Raw genomic sequence first — 15757 nt, 5'->3', positions numbered from 1 at the left:
AGAAATTTGTTACTTTACCTTTAATCACAAGACCATTCTGAAATTTTGGGGTGGTCTTTTTCAAGAATTACTAATTATTTCTTTATAGCCAGGTGTGAAATTATCTCATGATGTTACTGAGTTTCTGCCTACACATCTTGATGATGTTTCCAGACTATATGCAGCAATTTTATGTTTCACCATGTTTCAATTTATATAAGCATATTTCAATATTTTGCCCTCACCATTAAGCACCTACCATGGGAAGAGTTTGGAAAGTGACATTTTTCTTGCAGTTATAAATTTGTAAGAGGAACTCGATTTGATATTTAGATACGATGATCAGTTTAAGGACTTTTACATCTGTGTTTACACTATTATATTTTTATATATGCTATCTTTAATCAGAGGAACTCATCATAATTTAGTTAACATCTTTGTAAAATCCTTTACATTACTGACCAGTGCTTCTTAAGCCTGAAATTGTTCTTCTCCCTGCCTCCCGAACCCAAGAATTTTTGTGTTTTGCTCACCCAAGAAATTACTACTAAACAGTTCTTGGAAGCTTGTAATTTCAGTATTGTCATCTTGACAAAAGTTCTGAAAGTTCAGGATAAAAATCTGAAAGTATGCATATACCAATGATATAGGTATCACCCACGCACTTAAAGAGTATTCAGTGAGTTTTACCATGTTCAAAGTTCTTTCACAGGATTTAGAAGACGGAGAAGGCCCTGTTTTAGTTTCCTAGGCAACTTAAAGCAGATACCATAAATATACTGGCCTCAATGGAATTTACCAGCTTACAGGTTGATATCGAGAAAATGTCCTAATCAAGGTATCATCAAAGCAATGCTTTATTCCCAAGGACTGGCTGCCAGGGTTTCTTCATTCCTTTGCCACATGGCAAGGCACATGGTGGCATCTGCTGGTCTCTCCCTTCTCTTCAGGGTTAAACTGATTCAGCTTCTTGAGTCTGTGGCTTTCTCTTTCTCTGTGTTCCTCATGTTTATAAAGGGCTCCAGTAAGAGGATTAAGACCTGTCCTGAATGAGGTGGGCCACATCTTAACTGACTTACAAGTGGTTTACAGCTACAGGGAGGGGTTAGATTTAAGAGCATGTTTATCTGGGGGTACATAGAGATTCAAACTACCACAGCCTCTTAACCTATCTCATGACTCATGACTATCTCATGACTCATGACTATCTCATGACCATCAAAATGGATTTTTGCAGTTTTCTATAATAGTTCTGGTATCACTGATAGCTACATTTGTAGCTACAGTTTTCTTAGATGTCTAGATTCTCTAGTTTGAGAAATATCGGTGGATTTTGATTACTGATACAGGAAAATATTCTTTAATTTAGAATTGTACTTAATTTATTAAATGCTTGGGGTTTTTTATAAGGTATTTTTTCCCAAGCATAAAGTATCCTAAGAGATTTTTAATAAGTATCACATACCTATAACTCAAATATGTAATATTTGTGATGAAACATTTTTCAATAATTAGAGAAAATGCATGTAGACTATGAGCAACCAAGGGACATAGAGCCTTATGCAGTACAATAATATTACTGCATGCACTTGGTTTCTGTCATATGCCAACTATAACATTTACCAGCAATTTATATATGGTAAATTTGTGGGGGTTTTTTACTTGATACATTTTTATCACAAACCATTTTAGAGTTTAGAAAGTGACTACTCAGGGATGCTAAGTAATTTGTCTAAGATCACATTCTAGAAAGTGAGGATTCTCTAATTTATTAATTTTTGTAAGTTTAACTTCTAATGAAATAATATTTACAATTCAATTGATTTTACATGCTGGTCCTTTAAATTTATATCAAAATTGATTCATAATTATGTGTTAAACACTAACCCTGTACTTATCACAGTGCTAGGTTTCATGCATAAATGTACAAAAATGATGCCCTATCTTCCTATGAAAGTAATGCTAACATAATTGTGCCAGGGTAATGCGGGAGGCTGTGCCTTTCCAATCACACTGACATGAAACAAATTTTTAAGTAATTTTAAAATATTTGATATGTATACCTAGTCTCCGTAATCATATTTAGATAAGCAAGATTAGGAAACAAGTGTCCAAGTCTATTGTGTCTTGCATAGTTTAGCTTCCAGGGGACTGAGGCACTTCCTATAGGGCACAATTGATGTTTGATAAAGCTTCTTCATTAAATGAATGGTTTTTCATTTGTTAAGTTTGGTGCTTGAATTTTAATGTGTTTAATATATCATTCTCCTTGGATTTACGTCATTTGGAGAAAAACAAAAGATTTCAAAGAGGTAGGGAGAAATGAATATGTATATATTATAGAATTTGGTCAAATTTTTCATCGATCTGATAATGGCAAGATTATTCTACCATTATTATACAAAGACAAATGTTACTTTTGCAACCAGTTGAGCTTTCACTACCTCAGGTATGTAAGTTTTTACCTTTATTAGTAGATGTGAAATACAGCCAATTTAATATGAGAATATCTTATTTTATGGACTATCTGGTTGTAACAGTGTTTGTAGAGTTTTTTTCTGTTTTGTTTCTATAATCAATGAATTCAAGAAGAGCCTTTGGGGTAGAAGATATATCCCTCCAAAACTTGGAGATTTACCAAGAGAAAAGAGAATGAATCTTGGGGATAGAGTTGCAGAATTTATCACACATGCTCTTAAGAACATCCTGAGTTATAAAAATGAATGAATGAATAAATAGCAATGAGTGTATTTTAGGAAAAAATATATTTGAAGTTTTCCAAGTTTTGCTTAAATGGGGGCGCATTTTAATTATTTTATATATTCGCATAAGTGGAATATTTTATTTCCTGTAAGTCTAACTAATATGTCTCATTATTCATAATTTAGTGTTATTGAAGGAAGTCCTGAGAATATTCTAATAAACTGAAAATAAACTAAATATTTCAAATTTAAAAAGAAGAAGAGCCCTTGTACCTAACTCATCTCAGTTTTATCTATCAAATGTTGACTTTGGTGAGACCTTGGATAGTCACCACTACACAATATACTTTCAAGTTTTAAAAGCTGTTTGTTTTAGCTTGTTTCAGTCTAGCAATTGAGAAATTATTTAGTCATAGGCAGGCTTACTTAGACATAGGAAAAACCATCAAATTGTCATCTCCTTTTGAATCTCTCTATTTTTGAGAGGCTTCATTACTTCTGGGGATATAAGTGACTCATATGTGTTGGGAAAACTCACAGTTTCCAGGATTGCTCACATTTTATGACTTTCGTATTAACATTAGAAAATGATATTTTATCCTGTCAGAGTTGGGGGAAGGGGAAGAGCTTCTTAAGGCCCTTTCTTAATAAAACTCTGATTGGATAGCCTAGTCAATATATACAGGCTGTTTTTCTCATTTTGAAGCTAGGAATCAGAAGAAAATAAGTGAATAAGGTGGTTTTTAAAAAGCACTGACATTGCTGAGAATACACTAATTTTTAATTAGAATTTCCAGATAAAAATCTTAAAAATTCTGCAACTTAGATGTGATGTGTATCTGTGAATAGGATTGATGTGTTGTCATTATTGATTAAAGTATCACACCTCACACCTTAAAAGACTCAGGTATATAGTTCAAACTGATGTCCATTCATTCTCTACCATGTACTACTCCAGTGAAGAGTGAAAACGAAAAACAGTCAAAAAGCAAGAATGAATATTACAAAGTTGAGTTATAGTTGATTGGGTTTCAAATCTAAAACACAGAATTCTCAGCCAAGAGTAATGAATAAAAACACCTCCTGTCTTCTTTGTCTTCCAATACATGGATCTCTTTTTACTCTTTTGAGAACAAATACAAAACAAAGCAGGGGTTGAAGTTCCCATTATGTCAATAGACCTCAAGAATGTGGCAATAGAGTGGTTGTGTAATTAACTTGTTTCACAAAAGGAAGAGCCCTCCTTGGGATTTTGGAGCTGACTCTGGAACTGCCCAAGCCCGGTCACATGTTGCAGGATTGTGGTGAAATCCTGCTCTGGGGGTCACTGGATATCATACCAGAGAGAAGCACGCAGCTTCTTGACCCTGGTTTCTAGAGCTGCTCTTGTCATTGCCCGGAAGGGAGCAGGAGAGCCTGGGTGGGATGAATATTCGGGACCCCTGAATTAGGAGTCCCTGCCCCTAGCAGAGCTTCCTGGGACCTCGAGGCACATGTTTTGTGCTGAAGAAGCCTCTGCATCCACATGGTTTCCGGCTGAAGGAAAGGTTTACTTGGTGACTCATTTATCTCTATCTCCCTCTGTTAATTTTGGTAGGGTTTCGGTTTTGCTTCTAGAACCTGTATGATTAAAGCTCTTTAAAAGTTACAAAACTATACAGAATTATTTCATCATATTTTAAATCCCTGTTTCTTGTGTTTTGGGGGGAAGGGGGATGAGTGGCTTCAGAAAGCAACCTGAAAATATTACAGCATCATGTATGATGCTTTTTACATTTAGTTGTCAATTTTGGGTTTCTACTTTTATCAGTGTTTGGTGTAAAAATACTGCAGTAGTTCCAGTAATACTACCATTAAAAGTACATTTAAAGCTGCAGCAAATATTGCCACTGAAGTGGAGAAATGGTGTTGGAAATTACTAGATGGAAACCAATTAGTCTCTGTTTTGAAGAAATATTTTAGTAAAAATGAATAAATCTTGGATCTATAGATAGGTACAAATGCACATTTATAAGATGTAACACTTTCATAAAATGTTATATTTAACTTTTGGAATAGAATTAAGTTTTACTAGGAAGCTTTGAACTTTTTTGAGCTGAATATCTCTTGAATGATGTATTCCATTGTACAGTTCTCACTGCATTTGATTATATTTGTCTGCCTCTTTGCTCCCCCCACCCCAGTCCCTGCTCAGTTTCTACTCTGATCAGAAATTGAAAAATTTTAAGTCAATATGAGGACAAGGTAGCTCTCTGTTTTTCTTTACTCTCTTAGGTCTTTTAACTGTAATTGGTTCACAGCCAGTTTATACCCTGGATCACAGAATTATTGATTAAAGTCCTGAAATGTAGTTATTATCTAAAAATGGTAATTCTTCTTGTGCTATCAATGACAATGCCAAGACACAGGTTTCAAGATGGTTAATTTCTATGTATCAGTCCATCCACTTTATCAGGATTCACTCTTTTGCTATCTATATATCTGCTCTGTGTATGTGTATATATGTTATTTATTTGAATTGTCTTGAGTGCATACTTGAATAGCTTGTAAGGGTCAGAGAGAGTTCAAATGATAGAAAAATGGTTTGTTATTTTCTCTTCTCCTCCCCCTCCCACTAATGCTAACTGATGAAGAGTGCTGGCAGTGTCCTTCAATTTAAAGAGACAAGCTTGTTCATTTGGAGGGTGTGAATGCCATTCTTGTGAAATACTGTAAATAGTAATTCACAAGAGGGTGACTTTTTTATTGCTTTTATATTGATAACATGCCTTGTGAAGACTTACAGTGATTCTGCTGAATTTAGGGGAGATAAGGATGGAATGTGTCTGTTAATTTAAACATCTGTCCATATAGTCAGAGAATCCTTCATTATCAGGAAACTACATCCTCTTATGTGTTTACCAATATTAAATAACTTTTAAAGGCATTATCCACTATGTGAATACTTCCTTTACTTTATTCAGTTTTTCTTCTACCACCTTCCTGAAATACTGAGAGTAGGGCTGTGACCCTAATATAAATCCCTGACTGTGCAGACTATAAACAGGAATTTGAATCCCATCCAGAAGTCGTCTGAAATACCATGACAGCATCAGGTTGCGGAGCCACCCTTAGCCACACAGGAGCTGGGGAGTCTCTGTCTGCTAAGACACCGTATTGAATTTGTGCAGCTTATGACTGTAGTACTATAAAATTATAATACCCATGTATAAAAGCAGACCAGTGAACATAAAACTTACAGACTGATGCAACTCTCAAGAGAGGGGAGAGAGGAGTCTTCGGCTTCGCCGTTAAGACGAACCCTGTGTCCCTCCACAGTATGCAATTATTTTGCAAGGTACAGTGGATGCATCTGAAAGTTCGAATGCCAAAAACTGTTAAGTAAGTGTAGTGTCGGAATACTTGATGACACAGATTACCACTGGAACTACCCTCTCCTCAGTGCCAGGAGGCAGTGGGCAGTGACTCACTCTGGGTTCTCATTAGCTCTTTATTGACAATAAAGTCAACTTCCTATTCATAAAAGTTTAAGAAAGTAAGAGTGAAAAACAAGGCATCCCATAAGGCAGTTTTTTGCATTGCTAACTTTTCCTGTATTTTAACAATACATTGGCACTTTGAAATACAATTGCATCACCAAATAATTTGATCACTAGAGTGTATTTTCGATTTGGGCTCTCCTGATATGGAAAAATAAATAAATAAAGCGAAACACCTTAAAAAAGATCTGTAGAGAGATGTTTTCTTTTTATTTTTGTTTTTTCTTTAACTGATCACTTGAGAGAGGGACAGGGCTCAATTTGGAAGGATAACCATCCAGGGATGGAAGCTAGCAGTGGGCCAGCTGAGAGCAAAACTTGCTCCAGCCTGGGAATTTGGAACTCTGCAGTTAAACCATTCACATTTTGTAATGAATGAGGGTACTGCAGGAAGGACGGTCAAGAGTTGTTAAAGTTTTAGTTGATAAAAGTTAAAATAGTTTTCAAATAGGAAAGTATATATAATGAGGGAGATGCTTTTCTTTCTTGTGTTAATAAATCATTTACACCAGCTGAGTAGAAGGACTGATTTTTTTTTAACCTAATATGACTCTTGCAATTTATTTATTTTTATTGTATTCTTTTTTTTCTTTCCCTCCTCCTACCCCACCCTGCCCCGCTGTTTCTGCTGTCTGAGTCCATTTGCTGTGTGATCTTCTATGTCTATTTCTCTTTTTGTCTTCTCATCTAGGATTTTATCTTTCACCTCTAGGATTTACTGGGATTTGATCCTGGGAACCTCTGATGAGGAGAGAGGTTCCCTGTCAATTGGGCCACCTTGGTTCCTGGTCTCTGCTGTGCATCACCTTGATTCTCCCCTTCCTCTCTCTTCGGTTACATCATCTTCTTGCTGTGTGACTCACTTGCATGGGCACTGGCTCACTGCGTGGGCACTCGCATGCACATTCGGCTCACCGCGCGGGCACTGGCTCACCCTGCGGGCACTCTCGCAGGCACTCGGCTTGCCCCGCAGGCACTGGCTCACCACATGGGCACTCGGCTCGCTGCGTGGGCACTTGGCTCACTGCGTTAGCTCTCGGCTCGCCAAGCGGGCACTGGCTTACCCTGCGGGCACTCTCGCAGGCACTTGGCTTGCCACACAGGCACTGGCTCACCACATGGGCACTCGGCTCGCTGCGTGGGCACTTGGCTCACTGCGTTAGCTCTCGGCTCACCAAGCGGGCACTGGCTTACCCTGCGGGCACTCTCGCAGGCACTCGGCTTGCCCCGCAGGCACTGGCTCACCACATGGGCACTCGGCTCGCTGCGTGGGCACTTGGCTCACTGTGTTAGCTCTCGGCTCGCCAAGCGGGCACTGGCTTACCCTGCGGGCACTCTCGCAGGCACTCGGCTTGCCCCGCAGGCACTGGCTCACCACATGGGCACTCGGCTCCCTGCGTGGGCACTTGGCTCACTGTGTTAGCTCTCGGCTCGCCAAGCGGGCACTGGCTTACCGTGCAGGCACGCTTTCTCTTCTTTTTCACCAGGAGGCCCCTGGGATCGAACCCAGGTCCTCTCATATGGTAGGCGGAGGCCTTATCGCTTGAGCCACATCTGCTTCCCTGCATTTTATTTATGATCACTGCTTCTGGGAGTAATGTAATTTAGTTTGGGTTTTTTGTTAAAAAAAGTCAAAATTGATCTATGCTGATTCTTACTGTTGTATTTCTTCAGATCAGATTCTATTTGGTTTGATTTAGGCATTGTAATAATTTGAATCATCCATTAAGACAGTTTTTATTTCTGATTTTGAATTTTTATTTATAATTGTTTCTTTGGAAATGTTCATGGTTTAGGGGTCCATTGTGGACTGTATGTATATTAGAGGGTACAGTAGGCTGCAGTGCAAATTTTGGTTGTTATTGTTCATTAGCAACTGAGTTGGGACCAGAGCTGATGAGATTAAAAGGTAGATGGCATTAGGGTAAGGTATGGGGAACAAGTTGCTATAAATACATTGTTTTCTACCTTCAGTGTGAGTGAGGATCTTCTCACAAAGCCCCTTATTACCGTGATACTGTATTCATTGAACACTCAAAATTTGCTAGGTACAGGGGGAAAAAACACATTTTAAAGAACTACACTGTTTGCAGACAGAAATGCAAAACAGGATTTGGGAGACTTTGAGCCTGCCCAGTCAGGGGAGCTGGGGTTTAGCGCTCTGTTTCATGTGGAGACCCGCAGTTAATATGGTCCTTCTTGAAACTTAAAACAGCTCTATTAGCAGCTTGATTGAGAAGCGGGGGAAGAGGCCTAGAATAAACAAAAGTGTGCGTTTGCAAGACAGCCTAATTGTGTACAGTATACTTGTTTCCGCTGTTCCTTCTAATCTATCAAACAGTAAAACACACACACATAAACACACAAATCTGATATATTAAAGCTGATAAAATGGTTAGGTATGTCTAATGCCTGGCCAAGAAGGGGAAATGGCCTCTGTTTAACAATGCCCTATTGTTCAAGGGATCCTACCAGCACCGTTGCCTGCTTGTGGCGTTCAGTCAAGTTGGATAAGATGCCTTGGGAGAAGAGAAAGAGGGACATTCTGAAAGCAGAAAAAACGTCCTGGCGGTGGTGGCCAGGAGAGTGCCGTGGCCAGGGAGGAGCCGCTCTGTGCTGTGCGTTCCCGGTTCTGCTCACCCCCGGCCCTGCCCGCCCTGGTACTGCCCAGGAAGGCTGCACGGCGGTCGGAACGAACCGTGGCTCCCGCGGGAAGGTCTTCATTAGCGCTCCTGCCACACGTGGCTCCCAGATGTGCTGGAAGGCCGGGCAGGGGCCCAGATGTGCTGGAAGGCTGGGCAGGGGGGCCGGCGGACCAGGTAGCCTCTCCCTGAAACTTGCCCACCCGCCATTGCTGCGGAATGTATCGTGTTAGAGCCCGGGAGAGGAGCTGGTGGGAGGGTGCAGTGCCTTCCCCTTCACTCATTCTCTGGAGTTGGACGGAAGTCTTCCTCTTCTACAAAAGTACAGGATTTTTTTGCGACTATCAAAGTACTGGAAATGTTTCACTTTCTCCCATGGAGAAAATGAAAATTACCTGGATTATCCAAGCAGTTATGCTTTTTCTAACGTCTGGGATTGATAGTCCTAAATTCAGAATCTTTAAATATAGACAATTGATAAAATAATGTTATTGACCTATGAAAGCTGTGGTCTTCTCATTACAAATCCCATCTAAGCATCACTGAACACAAGAGGACCAGGGAACGAAGCAGGCATGTCTGCTCTGATCCTGACCCGAGCCAGGCTCAGCACAGTGGTCCTTCCATCTTCTTTTATGCAACTGGGCTATTTTTAACAGTAAAGAAGGCTCATTACGCACATTCCAGACTAAATATTTTAACTTCTACTACTTATTGGTAAGTTCCCTGGAAATTTGGATTTATTCTTTCTCACAATGCTCCAAAAAAGGTTAATCGAAGCACAGTGTCACCCACCATCTACATACATAACTGTATCTCTGTATCTTAGACATAGGCAATATCTGAAGATCTGTGAGAGGCATTTTGGTTCTTAGGATGGAACTTTCTGACACTGCAGAAAGTTGTGACATTAAAAAAGGGCATCATGGATTGAAAAGCATAGACATTTTAACTGGTATTTATTTAGCTGTTTAGTTAGTAAGTGCTTGGATTAATACATTTTTTTTACACTTTGCTATAGTTTCTAAGAGTTTCAAAGTTTTATCAGTTTGTCATGTACATATAATTGCCATCACAAACCCAAAGCAGATAGAGTAAAAAGTAAATTCAGCACTTGAAAACATATTTGAAATGACGATAGTTTGAATGCTCCGTGCAGTTTATTTGCTTGCTTAATCGAAGCTGCCAACATAACCGATATGCAGTAACCAGGCCAAGGATACACTATGCATTTAAAGGGTGAGGATACCAGAGCCTTAGGCCCATGGGGGGACCCCAAGGCAGGCCGGGAGAGGTCTCCAGAGCAGGGCTTAGGTAACAGCAGTGGAGGGCCCAGAGCTAATGGCGGTGGGGGAAGCTGCTGGCAGCGCTGCAGTGACAGCACTTCATCCAAGTGGGGATTGTAATGGGGTTTTATTCCTTGGGATCTGGTCATCCTAATTTTTATCTAGGAAGTTTCCCTCTAGGCTGGCATCCAGCCAGTCCATATCATGTCCTCATATAAATGTCTGGCTATCACTTGTTATAAAAACATATTTCTCTCAATTTGTTTGCATTCTATTTGTGGTCAACATGCTTACAATATTTTTGGGATTCAAAATCATTAATATTTTAGTACACAACACAGACATTAGAAATCTTCAATAAATATTTTAACATATAAATATTTAACATATAAATCCTTGGTAAAAATCTTGAATTCTTGACACTTGGAGACTCTATATATTTAACTAGCAGTTTTGGAACAGTGCTGTTTTGGGTGGTGATTTCACTTCCACATTCCTAACCCCACAGTAGAATCAGAAAGACACTTGCAAAAAGCATAACAAATTAGAAGAAAAAAGTTGCTTCAATGGGTCTTGCAGAAACATGGTTTAGATTCATTTCCTTTTTAGATAAAAGACCCAATGGTTTTTAGCTTTGCCAGGATCAGGGAAGCATTTGAAGTTTTTGTAAGTGTGCTTATAATGGAGAATTTTTATATAATTCAACACCTCCCCAAATTCAGCTTCCATTTAAGAATCACAGTTTAGAGCCTTCCAATATATATATTTTAAAGGTAAGGTGTTTCAAAGTGGGAAATATTTAACCTATTATGCTGAATCCTAATAAGTGATAGAAAAAGCACAGTCTGCCAGGAAATTTCATTGAAAATCCTTCATTGACAAGTTGAGTTGTTAGAAAGAGTTGTGCTGTGGAGTTTTCTTTCCGTCGTTAAGGCCTAAGTTCCTTTCAGAGCAGAACCCACCTTCTCTTTCCGTTATGTTTCCCAAAGAGCTTAGTCCATCCCCACCTGCCCAGCTTTCATGGAGTACAGGCTGGTTGAATGAATGAATGAATGAATGCATGAATTTAAAATGTCATTCATTGGTAGTTGCTATAATTAAATGCAGGAAATACTAGCACATCAATTTACTTCCTCATACAAAATGTACTATGAAAACATTTACCTATAATTGGTCAAGGAAAATATATTCAATCTCAAATTTTTGATATATTGCCTCAAAGCTTCACTCTAACAATATATTACTGGTCAACGCTGCCTGATTTTTTTATAGGTAAAACTGTAAACATGTATGGGTGTATTCAGAAACTAGATACATTTAGATAGTATTTTTAAAAGCAGATTTTAATGGATTTTCAAAGTAAGAGCAGTGTATGACAAAAGGTACTATTTATAATGGTATCTCTTTTTAGCCTTCCCTGACTCATCTCATTCTAGTGCTGATTATAATTTTTTCAGGAAAATTAAAAACAATGTCAAAACATTGATGTTTGTGTAATATTAGTTGTTACTATACTTTACCCTGTAATTTATCACCTCACCATCATGCTCAGTGTCACCAGTGCCATATCAATTCTATCTCCTATCTGAAATGTTGATTTTGTTTAGTCATCCTATTTCCCACACTGCTTTAGTTTAGGGCTGACCATTGCTCATTAATAGTAGCAGCATTTAAAATCACTTCCTTGCCTGTAACGAATATTCAACTTTCCCCGTAATGATCGCTCTAAAACTTGAATTTAACTCCATCATGCTTCTGCTTAGAACCTTATTTGGTTTCCCCATTACCTTATGGTTATAATAAAAAAGAAATAGCTGGCACACATAGGCCTTTATAATGTGGCCTTTGCTTCAGCTCTTGCCACATCCCCCCACTGCAATCTCCAGAGTGAGCTATGCACTTTGTTGTTGTTGTTTTAATGCTAAGTGCCAGTGATTCTCGTTCTTCTAGATGTGTGAAAATGAAGTATTATATAATAGTTTACGGGTTAATATAGTCAGAGTGATAAGCTAACAATTTATTTTTAGGAAAGTTACCTTTGCTTTTTAAAGATTTATTTATTTTTCCCCCCTTCCCCTCCTCCCACCCTGCTGTTTTTGCTGTCTGTGTTGTCTTCTCTGCTCATTTTCTCTCCTCTAGGATTCACCAGGATTTGATCCTGGAGACCTCTGATGGGGAGAGAGGTTCCCTGTCAATTGCACCGCCTCAGGTCCTGGTTTCTGCTGTGCTTCACCTTGACTCTCCCCTTGTCTCTCTTTTGATGCGTCATCATCTTGCTGCATAATTCGCTTGCGTGGGGCACTGGCTCACCACACGAGCACTCGCACAGGCACTGGCTCATCATGCTGGCACTCACTTGCTGCACGGGCACGCTTTCTCTTCTTTTTCACCAGGAGGTCCCAGGGATTAAACCCAGGTCCTCCCATATGGTAGGTAGAAGCTCTATCATTTGAGCCACATCCGATTCCCTAGGAAAGTTACTTTTAAGGAAACAACTCATTTGTAATTTAGGAACTAGCATATTTAAAGAACGTTCACATTAGATGAGAATATTTTTGTTAGTGACTTGTCCAAAAAGTACCACTACTCCTGATTTACAGAGGTGATCTAGAGAAGTGATATACTGTATAGATTCTAGAGCAGAATGACACAGTTCAAACCCAAGGCCTTTCCTCTACTCCCCATGTGAGTTTGAGCATTGCCTTCACTCCTCTGTGCTTCAGTTTCCCATCACTACAATAAAGATGAAAATAATAACTTCTCTCAGGGTTCTTATGTAAAGCAGTTAGAACTGAGCCTGGCATGTATGAATTAATTGCTGCATAAATTTGATGCATTTGAGCTATCAGTATTTCTCAGTTCTTTAATTAAATAAAGCATTCAAAATACCTTATCAAACACAATGTTAAAAGTTGATTTTTCTCCTATTTAAAAAGTAATTTTATCTTCAAACTGCTGTATTTTGAATTTTGTTCTTTAGGTCTTAATTCCTAATTTCTTCTTCATTCATTCAGAATCTTGAAAAAGCATAGGAACGTAAAGAAAAAGTATTTGGAGACAGTGGTTAACCAATTCACAATGCTTAAACCAATTCAGAAAGTATTCATTGGGCAGACATAGGTAGGGAAAAATGGAGCTATTTCTGAAAATAAAACTGTTGGGAAAATTTTCATCTTTTGGTAAATATTAGTTAAGGGGCATTAAACTGTGTTGTAAACTGATGAGGAACTATCTCAATTTTAAAGTTATTTTGAACAGTTGCTAAGCAATATATTCAATAGAAAAAAAGTAAATTTGCTACTAAGAATGCTATCATTGCATGTTAAGAACTATATTTCAAAATTTTTGCTTATATACTATATATGTGGATGTTTAGTCATTATTACTCACAAAAATGTAAATTGTTGTTTGAGTCTAGCAAGTAAATAGCACCAAATTATTTGTTGAACTACATTGTCAACATTCTTATATTTAGGGTAAAGTGTTCTTTTCCTTATCTGTTTTCTGAAACAAAAATAAATATGTTTTAAACCCACTAAATAATTTTAAATAGATGTTGCTGCTAATTACTGTATGGTTTGAATTGTAATTATGTAATCCAAAGGGACATACAAATATTGTCTAGTTAAAATGTGATTCAATCTTCAATCATTCACAGAGGCATACATTATTATTCATTTAGTGCTCTCTGATTCAAGCTCTAAATGTAATCCACGAAAAGATGGAGGGATTTCACTTTTGTTGTCATGGTTTAATAAAGCAGATCCTTAGTTATCATCCTACACTGGCCCAAGGATTGTTACAACTTCTTGGGATGTGTTGATGTTTAAGTCATTCGTTTTTTCTGTACCAGCATAGAAGCAAGTACATTCAAGGACTTAGAAGATGGCAGATCTTTAAAACTGCCAGGCATTCAATATATACATATATAAACTAATTTTTCTAGTGTCTAAATTTTACTTTAACTTTAGATGAACCTCCCTGTCATCTATTTGATATTGCTATTTTAAAACTTTTATCTAAGGCTTCTCGTAATCTAAAATATGAATAAGCTACCTACTCCCTTCACCCATCAAAATTCAGTAAGCATCTGCTGTGTCTCAGTCACAGCAGGAGTTTAGCACTGAAGAGAGCAGTTATGATCTCCTGCCCTCCGGGGGCTTATAGTCTAGAAGAGAATGTGGACATTTTAAAAGTAGGGTAATTATGAAAGTATTGGCTGCTACAAAAGTTTTGGCTACACAGGAAATATAAGTGCAAAGAGGATAGTGAGCAACAAAGTTGAAGTAGACAAGAGCCAGACAGGGGAAGGCCCTGGAGGCTTGTTAAAACTTCTGGATTTTTCTGAGAACCATGGTGGTGAGGGGAAAAAGTTTGATGTGATTGGATTTGCGTTTTCAAAAGATGACTTTGGATGTGCAGTGAAGATTGTTTTGGAGGGGAGTAGGTCAATGTGTAGGCTACATCTGTGATCCAGGGAGAGATTATGGCGCCTAAAAGTTAAAGGTTCAAATTCTGGGGTGATGACTTGAGGCAAGATCTGTGACACTGATTGGCAGAAGAGTGGAAACCTGACAAAGGTCCTACCATATGAGGGATTTTCACAATACCAGGCAGTTTTGAGATATTTCAGTATGAAGAGCTAGGCATTGAGACTAGCCACACCAATATTATCTGAAGCTTTCTGGGTCCACCAGACTTTAAAATATTTTTTTTTCCCTGAATAGCCACAGACAGTTTTATTTATTTTTTATTACATTAGAAAAATTTTAAAGGATATTTTAGATTACATAAATATTATATAAAAATGTAGGGGATTCCCATATGCCCCATTCTCTACCCCTCCCATACTTTCCCACATTAACTATATCCTTCATTGGTGTGGTACATTTGTGACAATTGATGAGCACATATTAAAGCATACCCATAGATTATAGTTTTCATTACACTTTATACTCTGTCTGGCACAATATTTGTAAGTTATGACAAAATATATAATGGCCTGTATCCATCATTGCCATATCATGCTGGACAATTCCAATGTCCCGAAAATGCCCCATATTACACCTACATTTTCCCTCTCCCTCCCCTCAGAACCTCCAGGGCCACTGCCTCCACATCAGTGATAAAAGGTCTTCCATTGCTAAAATAACAGTAAGTCTGTAGTAGAATAATAGTAAGTCTACTTTGGTCCATTGTTCATTACCCAATCTTGAGGATTTTGGGATGGTGATGCCTACTCTGCCTCTGAGAGGGGATTTAGATCCCATGGGGTAGATGGATGGGACTGTCTTGCAGGTGCAGGCTCTCTCTGTTCTTTGGGATGGGCATAGTCCATCATCATCTCCTTATTAGTTGTCCTGGGTCAGTCCAATGAACTGGGGAATAGGTGTTGCAACTCTTCTGAAAGTCAGGACCTGATTTACACATGGACAGACCAAAGATTTAAGTCTCATGGACATATATATACCTATCAAGTATAGTATTCCATATAGGTTCAAATAGAGTGGCAGCAAAACCATGTGTAGGGAGCCACAAAAGAGTCCAGGTGACACACTGGGGATCATAAATCCCAAAGTAAGGCCCACTGGCAGGGCACCAAACTTCTG

The 15757-nt window shown here is 38.5% G+C and overlaps 1 protein-coding gene across 1 annotated transcript in view; it reads left to right on the top strand.

Annotated features, from left to right (window-relative positions):
* The first annotated feature begins 4127 nt into the window (after window positions 1–4127).
* SOX5 (SRY-box transcription factor 5) overlaps window positions 4128–15757 on the top strand; it is a 474102-nt gene continuing 462472 nt past the window's right edge. Inside the window, exon 1 of the mRNA XM_058282906.2 lies at window positions 4128–4237. The gene's annotated coding sequence lies outside the window, so the exon portion shown is untranslated. The remainder of the gene's footprint in view (window positions 4238–15757) is intronic.

This window comes from Dasypus novemcinctus, chromosome 20 (assembly GCF_030445035.2).
Source record: "Dasypus novemcinctus isolate mDasNov1 chromosome 20, mDasNov1.1.hap2, whole genome shotgun sequence".
Taxonomy (NCBI): Eukaryota; Metazoa; Chordata; class Mammalia; order Cingulata; family Dasypodidae; genus Dasypus; species Dasypus novemcinctus.
Note: the sequence above shows the minus strand (reverse complement) of the source record. Positions and strands in the feature narration are given on the sequence as shown.